Source organism: Pagrus major, chromosome 22 (assembly GCF_040436345.1).
Source record: "Pagrus major chromosome 22, Pma_NU_1.0".
In the NCBI taxonomy this organism is placed as follows: Eukaryota; Metazoa; Chordata; class Actinopteri; order Spariformes; family Sparidae; genus Pagrus; species Pagrus major.
In genome coordinates, this window is record NC_133236.1 from 4,198,206 (window position 1) to 4,225,867 (window position 27,662).

At 40.2% G+C, this 27,662-nt stretch overlaps 1 long non-coding RNA gene across 1 annotated transcript; it reads right to left on the minus strand.

Annotated features, from left to right (window-relative positions):
- Window positions 1-534: 534 nt before the first annotated feature.
- On the minus strand, window positions 535-26,104 carry LOC141018161 (uncharacterized). The gene is made up of 2 exons (XR_012180702.1): window positions 25,898-26,104; window positions 535-775 (listed from the first exon to the last, which is right to left on the minus strand). It is a non-coding gene; the product is annotated as an uncharacterized lncRNA (long non-coding RNA).
- Window positions 26,105-27,662: the final 1,558 nt, after the last annotated feature.

Consider the following 27,662-nt stretch of genomic DNA (forward strand, 5'->3'; position numbering starts at 1 on the left):
GTACATCCTTACATGTTTCCTGGTACTCTTGTAAAAGTGAGCTATGATATAAAGTATTAACATAATACAATATCTAACTTATAAACTCCATTTTCTATTCTAGCCCATTCATAATGAACACTCACCCCCCTATGAGGCTGGACAACATCTGATGGGACAAGTGCAAGCACCTATTATTGTGTTGAAGACAGGGGTAAGTGGCTGCACTAGAAAATGGTCATGACTACAGAATCTGAATTACAGTGGCCAGAGTGACTGACAGATTACCTTTGCCTCCTTTGTAGTGCTGCTGTGGAAAGAACTCCATGACTATTTTCCTCGTGGTCTGTTTTGTCGTGGTGTTAAGTCTACTGCTCGTCTACATTGTCTACCTCACATTATTTATTTGGAAGTAAGAAGTTTGGGTGGAACCCACGTTACCTGTTTTATCATTAAAAAGTATTACACTTTGTGTTCAAAAGCAGTAATTGTGTGTCTTTTTGTTTATTACATCTTTATTTACATTTTCAGATCTTCCATCACACAGATTAAGAATTCCAATGTTTCAATTCAATTTTATTTATATAGCGTCAAAACAAAATACAGGTTAGAGAGAGGGAGGGAGAGAGAGTGGCAAAGCACATTCCACTAGATGCAAGATGGAGGAAATAAACAATGACAATGTCAATGATACTAATGAAACAACAACAATAATGACAATATTACAGATGGTGTTGAGCAGAATCATGGGGCAGAGGGTGGTTTGTACAGGTCCAGGCCCTACAGCTCCAAATACCTACAGAGAGTAAGAGGGGAAGAGAAAGTATAAAATGGTGGGAAAGGGAAGATGTTGGGTTAGTAACAGGCATTAAGAATTTCTCAATGAACACAAAGATGGTTTCTCCAGATAATATTGCTGTATTTACACTGCAATACAAACATGCAGACAAAGGCAGATGATGTGGCTTCTCCAGCATCATTTATATTAATATTTATGTAAGTTTTAGTTTGAATGTATGTAAAACAATGGCAGTCAGAGCCCGTCATTTTTCATCAATATCGCTGAGGTTCTTCTGCAACACAGGAATATATCTGTTATAGGGACTTCCTAACTCTGTTGTAGGCTACAATAAAATAAGTAGTAACTGGTAGAAAGAATAGAAACAAAAGTGCTACATAAATATATACATACATAGGCCAAATATTACTAAAGCAATAATTCTGATTTCATTGAACTTCACTGCATTGAGTGTGGTGTCAGAATTTTCAGAGGAGAATCTCAATCTCTCGTGCACACACTGCCTGTCACAATGCAGCACCATGAAATAAATTAATACAACCTTGGAAGAGGGCACAGTAACTAAGTTTGAAACCCAACATTTAACCCACAATGTCAGTACATTATGTCTACATGATCCCACTTCTCCTTCCAAGACACTGTTTGGTAGAGCTGCACAATATATCGTTTGTGCGCAATAGTCACATCGCAGGGCCTGCGATGTAGGAAGCAAATGAACTCATCTAATTCCAAGGGTACCTGACACACGCTGTGCATGCGGACTCTGCATGTGCAGCGATCCACCAATCACATTAGTTCTTATTCAGTGTGCCTCAGCAGACCACGCCCCTGCACATGGAGTGAGTCGCTTGTAACAACATTAAAAAATGAGCAACGAACAAGAGAAAATCACCAAAAACGAAGACTTGGTGCCAAAAAGAAAAGCGACGTCAGTTATCTGGAATTATTTCGGCTACAAGAAGGATGATATTGACCAAACACGTGTTCTGTGTCGACAGTGCCTTGCATCTGTTGCCACAACGAGAGGTAACACAACTAATTTGTTTACTTATTTTCTACTATTTACAAAACAAGGGGTTGTGGACCACTCAAGAATCTGATGTAGAGCTGCTCTTATTATTTTATATCATTTTTGATAAAAAGAAAGATGTTTAGTTTTGCTGTAAAAGATTTCAGTTGTTGAATAAAAGGTTGAATAACCCGTTTATCACTCATTGTTAGTTACTTAATGTAAGTATGAAGCTAGAATGTTCCATTTTAAGATGAAGAGCTCAAAAGGTTCAAAGGTTTGTTTATTGTCATTCAATTCACGTTTGCACATGATAGAACGAAACATGTACTCAGGTCCCAGCACAATAAAAGCAAGCAATAAAAGATAACAATAAGAATAACCCATTGTTTCGACCCTGTCTGGGTTTTCTTCAGGCTTGCAAACAAATGCTAATTGTCTGACTGACTTGTGGAGAGATGCTTCCCTTTCAGTGGTCTGAGCAAAGGTGAGATCCTTCTCCTGAGCGTATCATTTTATACCCCTCTACTCTTGTGTTTCAATGGTCCCTCCCCCTTTCGACGTTACGGAGCAATACTATAGTTCCCCTACAGATTTAAACTTTTTGTACATGAAATAATCTGAATGTAGGTTTTTAAAGTAAGTATGAATTTATGTATTTATGAAATGATCTAATTTAAGACTAACTTTTTAAGGTAAGTATAAATTGTTGTTTTAATTGTTTAACCCTTGTTCAATCCTCCCAATTGCCATACACCTTTTGTCCTCTGGGGTCAAAAATGACCCTGTCTGGTTTGACTGTTATTTAAAGCATATAGTATAAATGTCAATCAATTCTGTGTTACACCTTTCGTCTTACTTCAGTCCAACCCATTACCACAAATTTTTCCCCTTTGTTTTGGAATTTAGGGCCAATATAACTTGTTTACATAAAAGTATACCCTGTTTTTGAGTGAAATTAAAATGAAACAATTAATTATTTTGACTTTATATCATTTTGACTATTTGACTTATCACAGAGTGGTATTTGTCAAAGTTTAGTGAGGATGCCGTTTTTGAATCATTTGAATTGTTTTAATGGCAGCACATAATCACACCTGCTGTCCTATGGGGTCAAAATTGACCCCGTCTGGTTTGACTGTTATTTAAAGTATATAAAGTGGATACTTTACCCAATACTGTGTTACACCTTTAATTACAACTTCATTCAAACACATTAACACCATTTCTTTATTCCATTAGAAATTCAAGGCCTGTAAGACCTCATTTAAATGAACTTTTACCTTGTTTTTGAGTAAAAATAAATAAAATCATCAATTATTCTGACTATAGTTAACGTGTCACGTGTGTTGATAGATCATCAGACTGGTATATGTCAAAGTAGAGTTAGGACGCTGTTTTTAAACCACTTCAATTTTTTTTAATGGCAGCAAATAATCACACCTGTTGTCCTCCCAGGTCAAAAATGACCCCGTCTGGTTTGACTGTTTATGAAACAAAGTATAAATTATCACCCACCTCTGTGTTTCAACTTTTTAGTCAACTTTATTCCAACTCATTACCTGACATATAAAACATGTCAACATTCATTTCCAAAATATTTAACTTTTCAAAACTAACTTTTCAGAATAGGGAGAAGGAAGAGCAACGGAAATGTAGCTTAATGCTGACCTTGCGTCGCTTGATGTGAGGTATCACCAGTTGTCGCCCGAGCTCATATTCAGGAAAGGAAGTTTTTTTCCCTACACACAAATTCAATGCATTACTCCTTTCCATATATATTATAAATATTATGAATAATAAATGTGCATTTCCTTGTCAAGGTTATCGACACCCCCTTTGTTGTGATTGTAATCTTCGATGATTTTTGGCCTTTTAACCTGGCCTTTTAACCTAACCCTAACCTGGCACGGCCTGCTGCCCATATTTTTATCCCATATTTCCCTGGTTTACTCGGGATGTACTGTTTGAATGGACAGCGACATCTGAAGGGGACCAGGCGCTCATCCAGTCACATCAGTGCATGGATCGTACATCAACGGCAAGAGAGACACCCACTTGGTCCCATACGTCTCGAACGGGAGCAAGTTTGTCTCATGCACGGCGATCTTCTCTTGTGTCTTTATCATCAAATCGAATCGCTCTTGAGATTTTATGAAAATGGTAGCACGGAAAATTTCCATGCCAGACTGGGCTTGCAATATACTAGCTGTAGCTTCTTAACTGGATCGGTACACACCAGCGAGAATCAACATACCCACATATGCCTGCAGGACCATTCGATCCATCTTTCTTCACTTGTTGCCATACACACGTTGCCCCTCCTCGTTTCTCATGTTCAATAGGCTTGGGCAGAAACATGTCAAAAGTGGACTTTATGTCATCAATACGAAACCTTGCATATGCGGTTGGACCATGGTGGTTTGTCTCTCTCTCTGCTGTCAACATGCGTCGTTCGTCACTGGGAGGGATGGAAGACCAGATCAATGTTTCATCCTTTGACTGGAAATATTCTTCTATCTCAGCTTGGTCCTTTTCCTCAGATTCTTCCTCATCAGTTGATTTTCATCTTCTCTTCATCATCGTAAGTGCATTCCTCCACTTCTGACACTTCTTCCATTTCAGCTTCAGATTCTACCTCATCATCATGTTCATCATTTTCCTTCACTTCATACCCTTCTTCCATTTCTGCAGCAGGCGATGTGGGGGCTTCTTCAGAGGAAGAAGTAGCATGTGGTCCGTACGTTGGATCAATCACCTCATCATTATTTCAAGTTCAAGTTACTTTATTTGTACCCAGAGGTAGATTTTGTTTGCAGTAGAGTCCTCGTACACACATATGGAAAAAACATAGAGGCACATATCACGCATCATCCAACTTAGGACAGTGGAAATTAAAAAAATGGCAAATTAAAAAGTTCTTACAGGTCCAGATCATACTAAGATATTGAAGTGAACTACAATACTAATAGTAAAAAGAAAATAAGTAAGTAAATGAAATAAATACAGCAATGAGTAAATAAATAAAAGCAGCAATAAATAATCACCTGTGCAAAATATAGCTATGACTTATTCCTCAGTGTAATGGCTGCAGGGACAAAACTGTTTTTGCGTGTTTTTGTTCTACACCTAGGGATTGTAAACCTGCGCTCAAAGGGGAGAAGCTGAAACTCAGTGTGCAATGGATGGGAACTGTCATTTAAAATTGAACCACATATGCGCTGTAGCTGTTTTGTATGCAAGGTCTCCACGTTGAGTTGTGGCTCACCAATCAGCCTGCTAGACCACTTTACTATTTGGTTGAGTGAGCTTTTATTTTTCAAAGAGAGGTTCCCAAACCAGGCTGCTAGTGCAAATAATAAACGGATTCAATAAAAGCATGGTAAAAGAGAGTCATGATGGATTTGTCAATGTGGAAGCGACTCAGTTTCCTCCAACAGAACAGGCACTGATGCCCTTTTTATACACACAGCTTCACAGTTAGTTTCAAATGTGAGTTTTGAGCCTATAATTGTTCCAAGGTTTCCCTCCTCCCCTCTTCTGACCCTGAATCCTTCTCATCAGTTGATTCTTCCTCCTCATTATGTTCAGCATTGTCCTCCTGGTCATTCTTTTCCACAACATGGTTAAAAATGAGCTCACAAGCCTCCTGTGCAGTATAGCGCGTGGGTCAATGACGTGACGCAATTTTTTTGTGTTCTTATGGTTCAGTTGAATTTATAAAAGGTTAAAATTAGAAAATAAACTTACAAATTACTCGCATACATTCTCTTTTTGAAGACCTCATCTAAAATTTCTGGATTTAAATCAATTTTCAGAGAATATTCAGGGGATAATGGCAAAAATGTCAATGTGGTGTAACCATAAAAACTTTGTATCAAATAGTTAAACTTGTTCAAAAAAGGTGAAATTCTCAATAAAACACCCTATCAACTAGTTTGGCATAATCTTACATTTGTGTTGTTTAATAATGAATAAAATACATGGAACACCATTGTTCTGAATATTATAATTAATTTGGGGAATTGTGTCTCTAAAGTCAACTTCCTAAAGTGTCAAGGTGGTGTAACCAACATTTAAGGAGCCATTTTGTTAATTTGTGCAAGAAGACCATGTGACAGGAAATTATATCACAGAGAAGGACCCCTGATTAGCCTAACTGCTGCATGACGAGGTTAGTAACTCTCTTGGAAATCTTGATAATTTGACATATTTAGGGTATGGTCAGGTGTGCTTAGGGTTACATGTCAAATGGTATGACCCCAGGAAAACATTTATCATTCATAATAATTGTAAAAATAAGTATTTATTTAAAAAAATGTGTTTGAAATCTTCACACCAAGGCCATGTGCTTACATAGGTGTCCATCATAATGCCTGTTAAATTTGAATTTAAATTGAAATGTCAAATGGTGTAACCGGTTTCACCATCTGACTTTTATTACATTCCTTTTGGTTAGAGGCCGATTTTGTCAAATATCAGTAGTTTATGATGCTGATTAAAGATGTAATATGAACTAACTTACTATGTGGAACTATGTTTAAGTGTTGCGTGTTATATTTCTCTTGACGAAGTGGTGATTTATCCACAACTTTATGATCAAAGCTCTGGAAGGTTAGGATAAAATCATTATTTTGCATGGCTTTGATATTTTTTTAAATGTTTAGCTTTAATATATATTTGTATTCCATTCACTTACAATTTTAAGCAATATATAGTGCAATATATGTAATTTCATAATATAGCAGAATGAAGTGGGTGAACAGTGACAATGTTGAACATGAACAGCAGCTTTAAAAAGACTTAAAACTCCAATATGAGAAATGTTAGTCAAAGATTTAAATGTAGATCTGTAAAATTACATTTATTAACTTTCTATTGTTTCATAATTATTGCAATATAATAGAGCCTCTTTTCCCCCAATAGATGCCATTATCAAGCAAAGAAAAAGTGGCTCGTCACAGAGCACGAGTCAGTGCATATCCTGCTGCAAGGGCCAATTACCTTGCCAAAAGGCGCGAAAGGTGGTTTTACACACACACACACACACACACACACACACACACACACACACACACACTTTAAATACTGTGAAAGAATATCAGGTTAAAGTCAGAGTAATATAGTGATTTAGGCTAATTGCTTTTATTTTTCTATTTTACCATTTAGTTATCAAAGGAGAAAAAGAGAGGGAAAGACTAAAAGTACTCCAGCAGCTGAGCTTTCCAAAACAAAGCAGGAGAAGTTGAGGGAAGAGTGGAGAAATTACCAGCGAGACTACAGAGAACAGAAAAGGGTGCTTGCTGACGTTCTCAACTTAACCCCACAATCTATGGACACGTCAGATGAGCAAATTCAGCATCTCGACAATCCAGAGCCTATGCATAATCATCTGGACGATCATGACTATGAGCAGCCAGTTGTAGAGAGACCGCAAGCATACTCAACCCCTGCAAGGAAAGGAAAGGAAAGGAAAGAAAGAACAAATATTATAGCTCAGTGCTGAAAGAGAGGGAAAAGCTGACGTCTGAACGTCGCAAAGTTAAAAGGGAACAAAAAAAAGAAAATGGTCAGTGAAAAGAACAAAATGAAAAACAAAAAGAAAGCCTCACAAATGAAAAGAGAGGAAGTGGCCAGCTTTCTCTGTAAGGATGAGAATAGTCGCATGTCATCAAGCAAAAAGGATACAATAACTAAAAATAAAATCAAGCAGCAAAGGAGGTTACTGCTGCACTCTCTCAAGGACCTCCATGCACTGTACAATTCAACAGCCATGAGACACCTCAGAAGTCTGCATTCATGTAGGCTCACATGGAGCCTGTATTGAAGGATGCCATAGGCAAATGATGGACCAGTGACCCAATACAGGAACAAGAAAAACTTTTTTTTTCTCAGCACAGTGCCTTTTCTGAGTGAGTTTCAAAGGGTCACTTGGAATTTCAGTGAGAAATCGCATGGGAAAGGAGCTCCTGATGGAGTGGGAGGGGCTGTCAAGCGTACTGCAGACACAGCAGTCCAAAGAGGCACTGACTTGCAGACAGCTGAGGAACTTTACAACTTTCTGAAGGATCAGCCCTCAAGCATCAAGTACTTTTGGATATCCGAGGAAGCCATTGCCAAGTACGACGAATCAGTCCCAACAAATGTCCCAGCCGTAAAAAGGTACACTGAAAATTCACCAAGTGACCTCTGAAGAGCCAGCTGCGATTCAGTGGAGGGAAATTTCATGTTTCTGTGCAAGACCTGATATCTGCAAGCGCTATGATCCAACTGCAGTAGATCTCCGCAACCTGCAATCAGAAGACCTCCCCTCAACATCTACCAACTTACAGCAGGATCTTAAAGGCAAGTTCATTCTGGACAGATATGAAAGTAAGCCTTTCGTGGGACGGGTCATCCAGGTGGTGGGTGAAGAAGTGGAAGTGAGCTGCATGCAACGCTCTGGGTGGGAAGAATGTCTTCACCTGGCCTCATCCACCTGACATCCTATTCTATTATGAGTCTAATGTGCTGCACATAATCTCTGAGCCAGAACATTTGAACTCACGTCATTCAAAACTCATGACAGAGGACTGGAAACATTTCCCAGCACACACACAGCCCTAAACACACAATTCTCCCTCTCTCTCTATCCCTTCCAGCACCACCTCACACACACAACTTTTGACATGTTTTTACACTTATTCATTGCAGTCAAAACATGAGTTCACATGATTTTTTGAAGTTTGTTTTTTAAATTAATTCATAAAATAACACAAGTTCACATGATTTTTTGATGTTTGTTTTTTAAATTAATTCATAAAATAACAAGTCCACATGATTTTTGGATGTTTAATTTGTAAAAATGAATTAATCTTGATGTTTTTTCTTCATTGAAAATAATAAACTGGTTTGTTTCAATTGGTGTAACCAGTATTTTTCATAAAAATATTATAATATTCAGGAAAATTCATGTGGAATAAGATGTAATCCTCTATTGCAATGTATTAACATGTTTTTTAACAGTTTATACATAATTTGTCAAATATTATTTAGAAAACAAAGTGTTTTCAGCATTTGTCCTGCTCTATATTACAAGTAGTACACTTGCATACACTCTAGGTGGAAATAAATATTTAATATTTCTCCTTTGTTGTGGTTACACCACTTGACATTTTCAGGAGCAATCAGTCTTACCTTTCGTAAAAAATAATTCAAATGCTATTTCAAATTACATGAAACCAACATAAATACAAAATATATATTTTAGCAAATCTGATGCAAGCTTTTAAAACATTTTTGAATTGCTCATAATGCAAACCCTTATTTGTCACTGACCCGCCTCTGGCTCCTCATTGTGCTGCCTGTCTCTCTCAGACTAAAATGTGAAATGCTCCAACACCTGTGAGAGAAGACCTTTTTTGTTGTTGTCATAACCGTTGCTTGACCCCACACATCAAACATCCAAGATCAAAGATGTTTTGGAAAGCAGTATGGTGTGACAATTTGCTCCATCGCACCACTTTGTGCTGCAGGGTCTTATTGACCCCAGAGGACAATTGTTAAGGACAAGTAATTTTATTGAACAATAATTCAATCAAATTATTTCAAATTAATTTAAATCATGAAGAGCATAGTATCGGACAACATCCATTATTTTCAGACCATTTGATGAATAAAAAACAAATTTTGACGGGAAAAGATTTAACTTGGGGTCAGAACCCCAAGTCTACACGAGGGTTAAGGTAAGTATGAATTGTTGTTTTAAGTTTTTAAGGCAAGTATGAATTGTTGTTTTTAACTTTTATCGTTAGTATGAATTGTTGTTCTAATTTTTTAAGGCAAGTATGAATTGTTGATTTTCACTTTTATGGTAAGTATGAATTGTGGTTCTAACTTTTTAAGGTAAGTATGAATTGTTGTTTTCAACTTTTATGGTAAGTATGAATTGTTGTTCTAACTTTGTAAGGTGTTCTGTTTAAGCCGCACGTGAGTGGTCAACTACATGATGTGTGGTGGCGTCTATGTGTCCGCACTGAGCGGGGGGGAGGGGCGGGGGTTACAGACACAGCACACACAGACAGAGAGAAACAGGAGGGAGGGAGACGCGTGCGTGAGAGAGAGAACAGCCCCTACAGAGACAACACGCTGGAAAGGTGAGAAAATGAGTGACGGCAGGAGACGCAGTAAAATTGAGTGTAGAGTATGCAAGGCTAAAATCTCATATCGAGCAGGCTCTACAAATAACCTGCACAGGCACATTAGAACTGTACATTCATCGGTGCAGTTGGAAGAGAACCTTCTACTAATGAAAGTGCCAGTGTGTCTGCTGCATCTGTTGCTGCTGCTGCAGTTGTAACCCAGCTTTCATTTTGAATTGAAGACCGTCCGGTATTGAATTGTTCTCAGGGGTTGAGAAAGGGACTCCCAATTCAAACAGACAAGGAGCATCTTGTCCGGTGCCTTTGTAAAGAGTAAAAATAATAATTTCATTGTTTATAGAGAATGTAAACAATCATTTGTTTTCACAAAGAAAGAAAGAGGGAAATACATTTGTGTTTTATTTTTATTTTAATCTATTGATGCAGAGTTAAGGTCATACAGTTGTGGTTGTATGTTGATGGTTATGTATATTTCTATGGTTTCCACTTCCAGCATTTGTAGCATTTCAGTTCAGAAATTGAAAATTGTGAATAAAACTGGATAGGTAGTAAACTGCTACCATAACCCTGGATAAATTCCACTTATTGGTTACCCAGTGTCTACACTACACCACCACAACCCAGAGCTCTATAAAGACAGTTTGTGTAAAAGGCTATGTACTTAAAAATTTTTTTTGTAGCACTCTGTTGAGTATAATAAGCCATATAAATAATGAATATTTGTACATTAGTAATTAATTTTACACATAATTTTACATTATTTTTTGTAATCAATTAATTGAAGCAACAAAAAAATCGGAGGAGCCACTTGGGAGCTGAAAGACCCGGCTCTTTTTAGTGAGCCGAGCCATAAGAACAGGCTCTTTTAAAACAGCCGGAAGTCCCATCACTAACGGGAGGTGCACGGTCCTTCCCACTTGAAGCCTCAATCACTCTGTCCCAACTGGGTTGATGGTCGCGCTGGCACCTCCTGCCGTAGCGTACCTCTGTCCAACCCCCATCCATTGTTTTGTTTTGGAGCTGTGTATTTATGTAATTATAGTTATTGAAATATTATTATTATTATTATAATTATAATTATTATTATTATTATTATTGTCGTCTACGAAATGAAAATACATTTATGTATTTTTTAACTAACTAAAATGATCTATGAATTGAAAAAAATAAATTTGTGTGTAAAATGAAAAGAAATTAAATTGTTTTTAAGTATATAAATGAAAAAAGCGTGTGCCAAGGGTGACGTTTTGACCTGTAGCACTTCCTCAAGCCAAGGCGCACTAAAAAGAAAACAAGTTGGCTGTTCTTGACTGGCTGACTGAGGTGCTTCTCTTCCTGTGGTCAGAGCAGAAGTGAGCTCTCTCTCCTACAAGCCTCCTTTTATTACCTCCCGATTTTGTGTCCCTTAAGCTTTAGTGGTTTCTTCTTAGATTGTCCTTTTCACTTCATTTGTCCCTCCCCCTTTCCTCCAATGTTATAATCTCCATATGAATTTAGATAAATTTAGAGTTTTTAAGGTAATTATGAATTGTTAACTTTTTAAGGTAAGTAAGTAGAGGTGTGTAGCACTAGTGTCTGCCAGACACACTATTAAAGCACCGATTCTTGAAACTTGGCAAAAACATGCCCCACTAAGAAAAGTGCTAATTCTGTTGGAAATTAATAACATTTTCATGAATAAAAAGAATCAAGGTTATAATCAGGGGGTCCTTTGCACATATGTAAGGTTCTTTTATAGGTTTATTTTTAATTTTTATTAATTTAATGATTATATGCTGGCCCATTGCCTACAAAATCAGTTGTCCTCGGATAGGAGAATCATTTCAACTTGATTAAAAAAGAATAATATCTTTACCACATGACAGAGTACATTGTAATATGTACGAACAGTGAGTTTTGAACAATATTTACTATTATTTTGTGGTTGCTCAAAATGTGTCCCACATATTCGTCACCACCGTCAGATATTTATAAAAAGCAATAAAATCAGGCAACTACAAGGTCAACTACATTCCTGAGGACCCCATTTTCAAACCTTCAGCTCTACTGCATGCTTCAAGATCAATCAAGCTCCCGTAAGTTTGCTATTTTCTCTTAAACTTGTTCATATTTTTGGACACTGCTACTGTCACAACCATAACATGTCAACACCATCTCTTTTGTATAAAAAATATTAGATTAGATTATGACATAAATGTTTACTTTTTACGAAGAGGTCTGAAGTAGCTAGCAACAGAGGGTAAACAAGATGGCTAATGTGAACAACTCATGCATATCATGTGAAAGAGTAGGTTTTTGTCACCACCGTCAGGTTTTCTGTCTGACGGTGGTGGTGACAAAAACATCCAAATGGTCCTCAACAGAGGCTAGAATATAATTGTTGATCTGTAATGTTTCATTAACCTCTTTTATATTTTTATTTTTGTAATTCCCCCTATATTTCTTCCATATCGTCCAACCCTAGGGGATGAGGTGTGCCTTCCTTCTCTCTCAATTCACTATTATGCCATATTCATTTGGCTTACGTCATTTGGGATGCACATAGTGCACCTATTACCTACGTACATAGCACATAGTATACAATATCCCTTGTAGGCTATGCATCTCCAATGACTAAAGCCAAATGAAAATGGCATGACAACATTTAACCAAATCTAACATTCACTGTAATTGTTATGTGCTTTATTTCTCACTGCGCATGTGCAAGTTACAGGTTTGTTCTGGGGGAGGAATGCGGAAGTCTGTCATTGTTATTGGTGTGCTGAGGTTGCAGTAAAGTCATGAAAACCTACAGTTGTCATCGTAGTTATTGAGCCAAAATTGGTAGTAGAGGATGGCCGCTGGTAACTATAAAGTTCCGCCAGCGTTTGATGAGAAGAAATCTTATGAAAGCTGGAAAAATGAGGTCGAAATCTGGAGACTGGTTAGTGACTTGGATAAGAAGAAGCAGGCCCTGACGGTTGCCTTGTCGCTAATGGGAAGAGCGAGGGACAGCGCGCTGGAAGTAGCCGCAGAGGATTTGAACATAGTGGATAATGGAATGACTACACTTCTGAAAAAACTGGACTCTGTTTTTGAAAGAGGAAAAGGACCGCCAATACGAGGCGTACACGGAGTTTGACCGGATAACGAAAGACAATGGCGTTTCGATAGTGGATTACATTGTTGAGTTTGAACGGAGGTACAACAGAATTCACCAGTTCAAAATGGAGCTCCCGGATGCAGTGTTAGCATTCAAGCTGCTAGGCACTGTGGGACTGAATGTTAAAGATAGACAGTTGGCACTTACCGCTTGTCCACGCCTCACGTTTGACAACATGAAGGCCGCATTGAAGAGGATTTTTGGCGATACTACGCCACAGAGGGGCGCTGATGCACTGCAGGTGAGCGGAGATGCAACTGACGCTGCCTACTACACAAAGATTACCGGCAGAAGAGAAAGTAGGTCAAATATGCAACGTCAAACAGCTGTTCAAGGTACCAATCCGCTTGACAGATACGGCAGGAGAACGAGATGTGCAGTCTGCCAAAGCATATATCACTGGGCAAAGGACTGCCCCCACAAAAATGAACATGCTAAACTGACAGAAGATGAAAGACAAACAGAGTTTGAAGAATGCAACATTACTTTATTGTCTAAAGACACATTGTCTAACACAGAGATTTTCATGTTGGAGTCTTTGGGATCTGCTGTGATTGACACGAAAAATGGCTTGATCATTATGTCAGTCAACTAACACAGGATGAGTTACTTAAAATGAAGGACATAAAAAGTGCAAGACCATTCAAGTTTGGTGATGGGAGAATTGTCCATTCCACAAAGAAAGTGAAAATCCCAGCTGTGATAGCACAGACTAGATGTCAAATTGAGACAGAAGTTGTCCCAGCCGATATCCCTTTGCTTTTAAGCAAAACGTCACTGAAAAGAGCAGGTGCAGTTTTGGACATTGAGAATGACAAAGCCATTATTTTCAAGCAACCTGTGAAACTTGAACTGATATCGTCAGGACATTATTGTGTGAACTTGAGGGATGAGAGTTCCCCAGGTGGAAGTGACATCCAAAATGAAGATGACATCCTAATTGTGACAGAAAACATGACAAAACAGGAAAAACAAAAAATTCTATTGAAACTGCACAAGCAGTTTGGACATGCCTCAGTTGACAGACTGAAAAAACTACTGACCTGCTCAGGTAATACTGATGAGTGCACCACAATCCTGAAGGATATTGTAAAGAACTGTGAGACATGCATTAGATACAGTAAACCAAAGCCAAAGCCAGCAGTAGGTTTACCCATGGCCTCAACCTACAATGAAACTGTAGCTATGGACTTACATGAGCTAGAGCCAGGAGTGTGGTATCTGCATGCCATTGACCACTTCACACAATTCAGTGCAGGGAGCATTATAACCACCAAGAAACCCAAAGAGATAGTGAAGCACTTTATTCACTGCTGGATAAGTGTTCATGGTCCTCCACGCAGACTGTTCACTGACAATGGGGGTGAATTTAATAATGAGGAAATGAGGGACATGGCTGAAAACTTTGAAGTGAAAACGACTGCAGCTTATAGTCCATGGAGCAACGGTCTATTAGAAAGGCATAATCAAACTCTCACTGAAATCCTGTTGAAAGTAAAGAGAGACAACGGATGTGATTGGAAGACAGCCCTAGACTGGGCCCTGATGGCAAAAAAACTATGCACAATGTACATGGCTACAGTCCCTACCAGCTAGTGTTCGGGCAGAACCCAAATCTGCCGTCAGTTCTCACTGATAAGCTCCCAGATCAGAAGGGACTAGCATGGCTACTTGGATGGCCCAACACATCTCAGCACTACATGCTACAAGGAGAGCATTCACAGAAACAGAATGCTCTGAGAGGATACGAAGAGCCCTTCGTAAACAAGTGCGACCCACTGATGACCGATATGAAATGGAGGATAAGGTTTACTACAAACGGGTGGATTCTACAGAGTGGAAAGGTCCAGGTGTGGTCATCGGCCAAGATGGTGTGGTGATGTTTGTTCGCCATGGAGGCACTTATGTTCGTGTACATCAATCCAGACTTCGAAAGGTTGATGGCTCGCAAGATATGCTGAGAGAAAGAGATAACACAAGGAGACACAAGGAGCCTGTGGCAGGGGTTACAGACCATCACGGACTACAAACCTCGACCACAGACCTGTGACAACAACATCACTCTGCTGAACGATCTGAACCACTTCTTTGGACGGTTTGAAGCCGACAACACCACACCTGCACAGAAGACAACACCCCCTCCAGATGACCAGGTGCTGTCCCTGACTCCAGCCAGCGTGAGGAGATCCCTCTCCAGGATCAACGCTCGCAAAGCTGCAGGACCGGACAACATTCCTGGTCGTGTGCTGAAGGACTGTGCAGAGGAGCTCACAGATGTCCTCACAGACATCTTCAACACCTCCCTGAGCCAAGCTGTTGTCCCCACCTGCTTCAAGAACACCACCATCATCCCGGTCCCAAAGAAGACCTCCCCATCGTGCTTCAACGACTACCGCCCCGTGGCACTGACCCCCATCATCATGAAGTGCTTCGAGCGGTTAGTCATGCAGCACATCAAATCCATCCTACCTCCCTCCCTGGACCCGTACCAGTTTGCATATCGGGCCAACCGGTCCACTGATGATGCAATCTCCACCGCCCTCCACTCAGCTCTCACCCACCTGGACTCTAAGGACTCATATGTGAGGATGTTGTTCTTGGATTTCAGTTCAGCTTTTAACACAATCATCCCCCAGCAGCTGATACAGAAACTGGACTGTTTAGGACTAAACACCTCACTCCGTAACTGGTTGCTGGACTTCCTGACAGGAAGACCACAGGCAGTCCGGGTCGGCAGCATCGCATCCAGCACCATCGTGCTGAACACAGGGGCTCCCCAAGGATGCGTGCTCAGCCCCTTACTGTTCACCCTGCTGACCAATGACTGCACACCAACACACAACACCAACCTCTTCGTCAAGTTTGCGGATGACACGACTGTGGTGGGGCTCATCAACAACAACAATGAGTCAAACTACAGGGATGAGGTGAGCCAACTCGCCAAGTGGTGCAGAGACAACAATCTCTCTCTGAACGTGGAGAAGACAAAGGAGATTGTTGTCGACTTCCGGAGAGCCTCCACCCAGCACCCTCCACTGACTATCAATGGAGCTGCTGTGGAGAGAGTGAGCAGCACCAGGTTCCTGGGTGTGCACCTCTCTGAGGACCTCTCCTGGAGCAGGAACACCGCATCACTGGCCAGGAAAGCTCAGCAGCGCCTCTACTTCCTCCGCAGACTGAGAAGAGCCAGAGCACCAGTCCACATCATGACAACCTTCTACCGTGGAACCACCGAGAGCATCCTGACCAGCTGCATCACTGTGTGGTACGGCAGCTGCACTGCATCCTGCAAGAAGACCCTGCAGCGCATAGTAAGAGCAGCTGAGAGGATCATCGGTGCCTCCCTCCCCTCCCTCCAGGACACTTACAGCACACGTCTGGCCCGCAAAGCACTCAGCACTGCGGGCGACCCCACCCACCCCAACCACCAACTCTTCAGTCTCCTGCCTTCCGGGAGGAGGATGAGGAGCCTCCGAGCGAGAACCAGCAGACTGAGAGACAGTTTCATTCATCAGGCCATCAGGATGCTGAACTCCCTCCCAGCGCTGCCCCCCCTTCCTTCTCCTTCTCCGCCCGCAGCCCCCACTAACTATGGACATTGTTGACCCCCCCCCCCCCATGGCACCAGCCACTTTTACAACTCAAAAACACTTTAAAATCTATTTGCACTGTGTAAGAATGTTTACAATTTCATTGTCATAGACCAGTTTACACCATTTTATACTGTCATATTTATATCAAACTGCCATATTTATATCTATATTTATATCCAATCCCAATACTGACATACCTATTCCACACTATTTATATCTCCGGACTTTATATTCCCGAATGTCTCTTAGCTGTACATATTTTATTTTTATTTTTATTTTTAGATCTATATTTCTATTTTATTTTATATTCTTATATTTCTTATTTCTGTCTGGACAGAGGGAAACACAATTTCAATTCTCTGTATGTCTTGTACATATTGCAGTTTTGACAATAAAGTCGACTTTGAACTTTTTGAACTTTGATAATCAGTTGATGGGAACTGAAAATGCCACATTACCAGAAACTGGACTCTATAAAAATAAGACTGACAATGAAAGTGAGGAAGAGGCACCCTCAAATGATGAAGATGCTGAGGATAACAATGAGCCCCCTCACACATCAACACACTCAAATACTACTTGTGAAGGACTTAAGCTGAAAACTGGACAAGTAGTTACATACACAGACAGTGGAAGTGACCAAGTACACACTGGAAAAATCCTCAGCCGGGCAGGAAAGGCCACTGGAACGCACAAAAACTGGTACAATTTACAGTACACAGAGCCTGAGGAAATTGCTGGTACAACTGGATCAGTGGACTTAGGACAAGTAGACAATCTTCAACTGGGTCCATCTGAACATGTTGAGTTATGTGCAGACTGCCATAAAGAGGACGTACTGATTGTGAATGATGATGCCTTCATACCTGCCAAACACGCTGAACTCAGCAACTGGAAACAGAACAATGTGTTTGAAGAGGTGAAAGATGAAAGTCAGAAATGCATCTTTACAAGGTGGGTGTGCACACTCAAGGAGACACCAGATGGTGTTGTCCCTAAAGCCAGACTAGTTGCAAGAGGCTTTGAGGAAAAGAACACTGAGGAGCTACCAAAAGATTCAACTACGTGTGCTTCAGAGTCCCTAAAAATGATCATGGCTGTTATATGTCAAAAGAAATGGCAGCTGAACTCCATAGACATTAAAGCAGCCTTTTTGCAAGGTAAAGAGTTAACCCGAGATGTCTACATTCGGCCTCCCCGAGAAGCTCAGAGCAAAGGAACTGTGTGGAAGTTGAAGAAGTGTGTTTATGGCCTGACAGATGCTTCTCTGTACTGGTACAACAGGGTAAAGGACATTATGCAGCAGTCGGGAGGTACTGTTTCAAAAGTTGACCCAGCAGTGTTCTACTGGTTGGATGACTCCTACCATGTGATGGGAGTCCTTGCTTGTCATGTGGATGACTTTATCTGGGGAGGTTCGGAAGAACGTTCTCCATGACAGTCATTTCTCACTTGAAAGCTACTTTTCAAATTGGACGTGAAGAACACAACAGCTTCAGCTACATTGGAATGGAGGTACTCTCTGTAGAGGATGAAATACAGGTGCAACAATGGATGTACATAAAAAATCTCCAACCCATTCATGTGGACCCCACGAGAGCCCCCTCCTAACAGACACTGAATATGATATGCTTAAGTCAAAGATTGGCCAAATATTGCGGGTGGCGAGGCAGAGCAGACCCGACAGAATGTGTGACATATCCATCCTGGCGTCAAGTACAAAGCATGCCACTGTTCAGACTCTGCACTGTGCAAATAAACTGATCAGAAAACTGAAGTCAGAGGAGGTGACTTTGAGGTTTCAGTACTTGGGAAAAGACAGCTCACTAAAGCTGGTGGTGTTCAGTGATTCATCCATGGGAAATCTTCCAGATGGAGGCACTCAAGGTGGGCACCTGATCATGCTTATGGGAGAGGTTGGAAGATTCTCGCCTATATGCTGGCAGTCAAAAAGGATCAGGAGAGTTGTTCGGAGCACTTTAGCTGGAGAGACTTTGGCACTTGGAGATGGCATCAACAGTGCAGTCTTCCTAGCTACACTGTACTCAGAGATCACCACAGGTGACTGTACAAGCAACAATTTGCTAAATGGACTAAACAACAAAGTTTTTTTACTGTTCTACTTTAGTTATTAAAGCTGAAACTTTAAACCTGGCTATCTGTTAAGAACACTAAAAAAGGAGAAAAATAAATATTTTCTTTGCACTGTTTTTCTTTAAAGAGAAAAGGGGAGTTTGTTATGTGCTTTATTTCTCACTGCGCATGTGCAAGTTACAGGTTTGTTCTGGGGGAGGAATGCGGAAGTCTTTCGTTGTTATTGGTGTGCTGAGGTTGCAGTAAAGTCATGAAAACCTACAGTTGTCGTCGTAGTTATTGAGCCAACAGTAATTCCCCCCAATTTCATAGTCATTACGCTCAACTTTGACTTTATGTATTTTAGGAAGTTATGGCTAGGCAGCAGCTATCTGTGGAGGAGAGAAGGAGAAGAAACAGGGAATATCAAAAGAAGTGTAGAGAGAAAACACACAGTGATGCAGAGTTAAAGGAGGAATACCTCAGAACGGAAAGGCAAAGATGGAAGAAGAGGGTGAAGGAAGGGAAGATAAAAAATATCAATGACTTGAATGAAAGGGAAAAGAGAAGTCAGAGAAAGGCTTGGAAACGTAGTCAACAAGTATCAAGAGATACTCGGAGTAGGCAGGCTATAGCAGGAGAAAGGGAAAGAAAGAAAACAGGAGCGAGATACTCTAGAGAGATGAAAGCTATTAGAAATAAACTTCAAGAGGTAACAAAGGATAGGAACAGAATGAAAAAGCGTTGGGTACGAGAACAAGCTTGGAATAAAAAAACACAAGAATCACCAAGAAAAAAAACAGAGCAGCTGCTGCGGGGAAGCCAACTCAAAAACCCCTCCATCAAGAAAACTCTGCTGTTCCACAACACACTCATTCATGAATTGAAACAAAACAAGTCTGCCCACAAGAACAAGAACTTGACTCTGTCAGGCAAGGCTCTCATATAACACACTGCGGAAGAGGAGGCCTACTGACAAAAAACCTACATACATTCAAACAATTACTCAGAAGGTTCAGGATTTCTACCATAATGCAGCACGAATGACAACTGACAAACAGGACACAATCACACGCAAGAAAATCAAGCATCAGAGAATGATTCTGACTAGGGCTGGGGCGACATGTCGACGTCATCGATTACGCCGACGCAAAAAATGTACGTCGATGCGTTGTCCGACCAAAACAAAAAATGGCGGCAGTGAGTAGCAGCAGCAGCAACGCCAGTGAGTCAGCTGATGCTGAACTCGGCAAAAAAAGAACACGTATTTCGAAGGTATGGGACTATTTTACAGTAAAAGGGAGCGACTCTGTTGTTTGTCAGCTTTGTAAAATGGAAATGGCCTATCATAAAAGCACGACGGCTATGCACCAGCACCTCAAAAGGCGGCATCCAGGAGCAGCTTGTGCAGATGACCCCTAACCCTAACACCGTAAGTTTTCAACTTTTTTTTCTTTTCTTGTTTGTTTTGTTGTACATATTATATTACGCAATGAGTCGTCACATTTTAATACCGTATTATAACATTAAACATCATAATGTACCCTGTCATTCATCCAAACACCCCCACGTACACATGCAGGCACACCCACCCACACACCTCAAACTCAAAACTGATATAAGCTGCTCTCTGTTTTGTTGGTTTTTATTTCTGATTTTTGTTTGTTTTGTTTTTGTTTGTTTTTCTGTCTGCCTGCTTTGTTTTGCACTGTATTAGTCCTGTACTACATTGATTGTTGTTTTGTAATTTCTTTTTTGTAATTTTCATTTTGTAATTGGTCACTGTCATGCCGTGACAGCTCAACTACACACATAGGATTTGATTACTTGCTGATTTAAACGATGGCAATAGACAGTATGATTAGGATATATTAAAATCCTCTTATTATTATTATTATTATTATTATTATTATTATTATTATTATTATTTATATATAATTAATATTTTTTTAAATTATTTTTATTAATCTGTGTGCTGTGTGTGTGATTTATGTTTTCAGGAATAAGCAGAAAAGTGTGGAGGACTACTTTCAGAAGAAAAAAACAACCCCCTGCACCCCCCAGGAGGCTGCTGTACTGACTGAGAGCGTCCCATCTATGATTGTGAAAGACATGAGGCCGCTTGCTATGGTTGAGGGCGAGGCATTCAAAGAAATGCTGACCACTTTTCAATCAGGTTACACTCTGCCCTCTAGGCGCCATTTTACAAGTATGATGGAGAGAAAGTATGAAACTTCAGTGGAGAAACTAAGGAACGAACTAAAAAAGGCCACATCCAAAATTTCCCTTACCACTGATGCTTGGACTAGTCTGGTCACAGAGGCTTACTTAGGAGTAACTTGTCATTTCATTGATGACAATTGGGATCTTGTCTCCTTCAATTTAACAACACTACCAATTGAAGAGCGACACACTGCAGAAAACATTGCCTCCTGGGCGGAGAAGGTGGCAGAAAAATTCAACATTTCCTTGCATAACGTCCCCGCCATTGTGCATGATAATGCAAGTAACATAGTCGCAGCTCTCCGCATCCTCGAAGAGAAGTTTGGAGTGGCATCTTATCGGTGTGCTGGGCATACACTGCAGCTAGTTGTACACCATGCAATGAAGGACCCCATGATTGATAAGGCACTATCAGCTGCACGGGGCCTCGTGAAGCACATCAGGAAAAGTGAGCCAGCTAGCACCAAACTTAAGCAGAAACAAAAACAAATGGGCACAGCTGAGCACAAACTAATCCAAGATGTAGCTGTCAGATGGAATAGTTCATACTATATGGTTGAACGTCTGTTAGAACAGCGATGGCCAGTGGTTGCGACGCTGTCAGATCCAGAAGTCACACACCGTGGGAAACATTACCGTTACTGTTTTTCTTAGTGGACAATCTTATGTCACAGCTTCTGTTCTCCCCCCCCGCTAAAAGGTCTCCTGAAATCCACCCAAAACAGATCCTTTGATTCTGCTGCCGTGAACCTGTTCCAGAGCCATGCAGAAGGGGAAATCTTGTCAAGGTGGCAGCCGAAGGTATCTGCATTTCAAGAGGATGGGAAAAATGTGTCACTCATTGCTGCTGCCCTTGATCCACGTTTCCGAAAACTGAAATTCCTTTCTCCAGAGGATGCTCTGAAACTGCAAGTAAGAGTACAGAGTGTTGCACTTGATCTCAAAAGGGAGCAGAGAGCACAGCTACAGCAGGCAGCTGTGGGGCAGGAAGCCTCAGCAAGTCCCTCACCAAAGAAGAGGTCTGTGTTGGACACTTTGTTGGGCACAGATTCTGAGGAGGAAGACAGCAACGAAGTCATGGATCAGGATGAGGATGGGGACAATGAGACCATGAGGAAAAAAGTACTGTTGTATTTTGGGGAAACGCCTATCGCAAGGGACAATGACCCCCTTAAATGGTGGAAGGATAACGCAACAAGATTCCCCACACTGGCTGCTTTAGCCAAATCGTATTTGGCTGTACCTGCCACATCAACGCCATCTGAAAGGCTTTTTTCAGTTGCTGGAAACATTGTCACCAAAAAAAGGGCGAGCCTGACTGCTGAGCATGTTGAAATGTTAACATTCCTCCACTCCAATGCATGACTACATCATGTCTTTAATTAAACACACACACACACACACACACACACACACACTGAGTATTCTTAAGGGAAAAGTGGCAGAGTGTATGTTAAGAGCACTTTTTTGCAGAAAGCAAAGTAAATGTTATATTTTGTTGGTTCAAGAAGGACACCACTGCTGCTGCTGTTTATATTTTATTTATTTATTGTTAACATTTGTTTGTTTGCACAACAGTTTTACTTATTGAAAGACAGTATTTTATTTATTTTATTTTTTGTTAAATGCTATCTCTGGCATCAGATTGCACTACTGTATTCATTACTTGAATTTTATTTTGGAATCGTTAGATTAATCGATGCATCGAAAAAATATTTGCTAGATTAATCGATTACAAAATTGATCGTTTTGCCCAGCCCTAATTCTGACTGATACAGTATTGAACGTCCACAAGGAGTTCACCAAGAAGGAACCAAGAGTGAATCTCAGTTATTCATCCTTCTGTGCCTTACGTCCATTCTATGTCACAGCACCAAGACCGTTGGATCGTAAGACACACCAATGTCAGTACCATGAGAATGCTAAGCTGATGCTTGAAGTCCTAAGAGAAAATGGTGTTGTCAAGTCTAGCAAACTGGAGGATAGTTTTGAACTTGTCTGCTGTTCACAGACAAGCGAGGCATGTCTTCTGTGCTCCTGCACCCGGTGTCTCCACAAACATACACTTCCCACACCACAGCAAGACCAGACCAATGTTGAATGGCAGCAATGGGAAGGAATTCAGGATCAAACAGCAGTTCAACACAAGACTTGCGATGCACAGTGGCACGCTGGGAGAGCTTCTCCAACGATATAAAGACAAACTGAAGACAGAAACAACAACACACGTGTGCTCAGTTCAGAACCAGACCAGAGAGTACAGGAGCATGATCGAGAAGTGCAATGATAGCACAGTAATTGTGCACGTGGACTTTTCTGAGGTGTGGAAGTGCAAGTATAGTTCTGAGGTACAGTTATGCCATTTTGGTCAGAACCTCCCACAGCTCAACCTGCACACTGGCATGTACTATACAAAAGAACAGAAGACAGGCTTTTTCACAGTATCAGAATCCAAGCGACAAGATGCGTCTGCCATTTGGACTCACATGGAACCAGTCCTGCCCAGCAAGCAATACAAGAACAAGAAGAACTTTTTTCTCCTCTGCATTGTCCCTCCAACTCTAGGTTTCAAGAGAACAACCTGGAACTTCTTCCCCACCTCACATGGGAAGAGAGCCCCAGATGGCATTGGAGGAGCTGTGAAAAGGACTGCAGACAGCCTTATACTGCAGGGGAATGACATTGTGAATCTTCCATGAGATGGTTGGCAGAAGCCGCTGCAGCACTAAGCTCTATATCATTACTGAAGCTGACATGCAGCCATATGACGCACTCCTTTCTCAATCACTAAAACCTGTACCTGCAACAAGGAAACTCCATCAGGTCACACCAACACACCGAAACGACTCTGAGATCGATTGCAGATCACTGTCCTGTTTCTGCAGTGAGCCACAGATGTGCGAGTGTTTCAGCACAACAATATTCCAGGTGACTGCCAACACACCCAGAGTACAGGTTGAGGATGATGGTCCTATACCAATGCAAAAGAGGAAGGGTCCTTTGGCAATGTTGATGGAGAAAACGGAACAGGAGGAAAGTGAGCAGGAGGAAATGGAACGGGAGGAAAGTGAGCAAGAGCCAACGGAGCAAGAACAACTGACCAAAAGTGGTCCTGACGGGACTGTGACAGATCTATCTGCTGATGTAGTTCATTGCGGAGATTGGCTTGCGGTCATTTATGACCTGAACTGGTGGTTAGCAAAGGCTGTCACTGTGGACTCATCATCAAGATGTGGAAGTGGAGTTTTTCCACCCTCATGGGCCCAACACACGATTCTATCCAAAAAGGAGGTGGAAAGGATATGTACTTCACCATTTGACCATATTCTGGTCAAACTTGAGGAACTGTCATCACCAGGTCGTGTAAGCAGGACGAGGGAGATATACAACCTGTCTGCTGAAGTCATGGATTTCATAGAGGAGAAACATATACACCATATACTTCCTGATAAAGCTAAATGAGTGGTGGAGTGATGTAAAACAGTCAGGGAATACTCACAGGAGGTCACGAATTATTATTATTTTTGTGTCAGATGTGTTTAGTGGTATTTACACAGAATGCTTTCTGTAATTTGAAACATTTCAGTTTATGGAAAAGAGACTGTAAGACGTAGTTATTCATTTATCTGTTCTTTTATTTATTTATCTGTGGGGGGCACTACATGACAGTTAAATATGAGGTCAGTGATGAATTCTATCTTATTGCTACTGGTAATGATTTCTTTTTTACTTATGATGATTATTAAGGGGTACTTTTATTAATGATAGCCTATTGCTAATTGAACATGTTTCTTATTGACGGTTTGCCACAGTGCTCACAATTGTTATTTGTTATCTGTTCTTCATGTCCAATATACAGTTTACAGAAGAATATAATGTATTATTTTATGAGTAGGGGACACTAGATGACAGTTTAAGATGATGTCAGTGATGCATTGTACATTATTCCTACTGGTAATGACTATTTTTTACTATGATGATTTGATATTTGATGATATGTAAGTAAACGTTGTATGATGTTAGATCTTTTAAAAAGGAGTACACGTGAAACAGTATAAAAAATGAACAAAAGTGAATATTCAACATTTAACAGCATATGTGTACTAAGAATGCCAGATAATGATTTAAAAGCTCTAAATACATATTAGACCAAATAAATAAAAATTAATTTGCTTTTTATTGTGTCTGACAGTGTTGACAAAAACAAAGTAATAACTGGAAAAACGATTATTTTATGAAAAAAATACAAAATGAGGAGGTTGCACTGGTACATTGCTGAACAGCCAAGACCTTGGTCTATAATGATATACCTTCAGATTTTGTAATTTAACTAACTTTTTATTTTCAAAATTAAAACCTGTTTTATCCAAATTCCCAAGAATCATTGAAAGCCACTGGACCAGTTCTAGGTTCTGATGGAGTGGGGCGACAAATTAAACCAGAGACCAGGTTCTTTAAAATTAAAGCCGGTACTTTAAAGTAAACAAGAACAATAAACATAACGGTGTTCAGACAGTGTCTAAGGTATCCTGCAGGTATGGGTTAGGGTTGGTATTCACTTTCCCTTTTTCAGGTTTATTTTCCTAAATAAGAAATATTCTTCCTTAATAATTCATCCAGGTAGGATGATTTAAATTAGAGATTTTGTTATGTTAGACTGGTCTGTGACTAACTATCTCAATTTATGGTAATAGGTTGCACCTATTTTGGTTTCCTTATTTTTCTATTAATTCCATAAGTAGAAAGACCTTTTCACCATTTAAAAGCATCTAAATCCAAATAAAGTGAAACAATATTACACCTTAAATCACAATATTGACAATTATGAAACAGAATGTAAACATGTAACACTTCAGTTCAAGTTCAATAAGTTTAAGTTCAGTTCAGTTATTGTTCCAACTCAGTTCAGTTCAAAAGAAATATCTACAACACTCCTACCTCTCTGGCAGTTTACCAGTAATCCATCCGGCAAATCCTCATTGAAGCGATGAATATGAAGGTGAAGATGAAGATGCCTTTAAGGGATGTAGTCTGTGGGTTTGGCTCGCCATCTTGTGTCCCACGGTCGCGTGCCTACGTGTTGTCTCCCGCACCGAGGAAGAGTGTCTCTCTTTAGTCAAACTTCATTCAGGAGCAAGCAAAAAAAAAACTGACCTGTACAGCAGGCCATAAACAAAATAAATTACTCTGTCCATGCAAATGAAATAGCCTTTTACAGCGAGTTTAAATCATAATGTAATGTACATAATGATGTAATATTTTTACATGAAATAAAACTCTTTGGTTGATAACCCGCAGACTATTAGCCGCTAAACAGTTTAGCTAAGGCTAGCTCTCTTTGCTATACCAGTCACTCATTCAAGTGCAAACAGTACAACGAAGCATCAATAAAACGAGCTGAAACTCACCAGAACCGCTGTGGTTTATTCAAACATGTTCCTCATGAAACACCAAGTACATGGGTATTATTTTCCAGGCGTTAAACCAACTGTCTTTGTAACTATTTCACTCGTTAATTTCTCTGCTTCTCTCCCCTCCCCCCTTCGCTCTCGGCTCAGCTCAGCTCTGGCCGGAGCATGCATAAACACGGGCAACGAGTGCCTTAAAGGGGAAGCGTCATCACATTTCTTAAAGGCATTTTTAAATAATTTCCATTAAATTATTGCCGAATCTGTGTTAAAGCAACACTAGGTAGTTTTTCGACCTTAAAATAATGTTTCTAAACTCAGTTAAGTGGTAGAAAAACGTATTGTTATTATTGTATTGTCTGAGGAGGCGAAGAAAAGAAAAAGAGAAAGTGATAGAACAGAGCCCGGACACAGATAAATACTGGACTAGCTTACACTCGGTGGAACTGAAAGAAGAAATGGGTTTCAAGACTGATGGTGACCTAGCCTAGCCTTGATGCTACTGGATTTGTAAGTCATATATTACATATATACATATTTATTATCTTACCGACTTTTACTTTGAGTTGATTTGTTGTTATGTGGTGTTCATTGGGGCACTATTTGTCCACAGTTTATAACCGTAATAAAGCCGGGAGATAATCTAAAGCTGTCCGTTTCGATAGCTTGCACGTTTTCATGTAGCGACTGTAAACGATGACTAACTTATTAAAACACTATGAACATCTTGTCTCGAAAAGTTGCAGATTCCTTAGTTCATGCAGATAATCAACGTAATTGTTGAACAGGTCGGGAGATAATGTTACGCTATTGTTGTTATCGGTAACGTTAGCATGCTACTTACTGTTGTCGTACCGAGTTGGTTGTAGTTATTACACCAAACACAACGTGAACTTGCGATTGTATTCAGTAACTCCCGAAAACATAGTTACATTTTCAGACGTTACTAAACGCATTCATTTCACTCATTCATTTTTTCAGACGATTTCGTGATTCGCCCGCTCCATCAACAAATTCACGTGTATTCATTTTCCCCAGGGATGCTCATACAGCAACAGTATTTACGACACTGATAATTGCGCTTCTCAACCAGCTGGGGGTAGTAATGAGTCCAAACTACCTAGTGTTAGTTTAAGTGGCTCTTAATGAAATGTATGCATTTAATCCAAAAACATATTGATGCTTCTTAACAAAATAACCATATTTATGCTTTTAAAGTAAATATTTATATTGTATATATTTTCCTTCTCTGGACTGTGGACCATCTTGGATTACACTGTAATACTGTTGCGGTA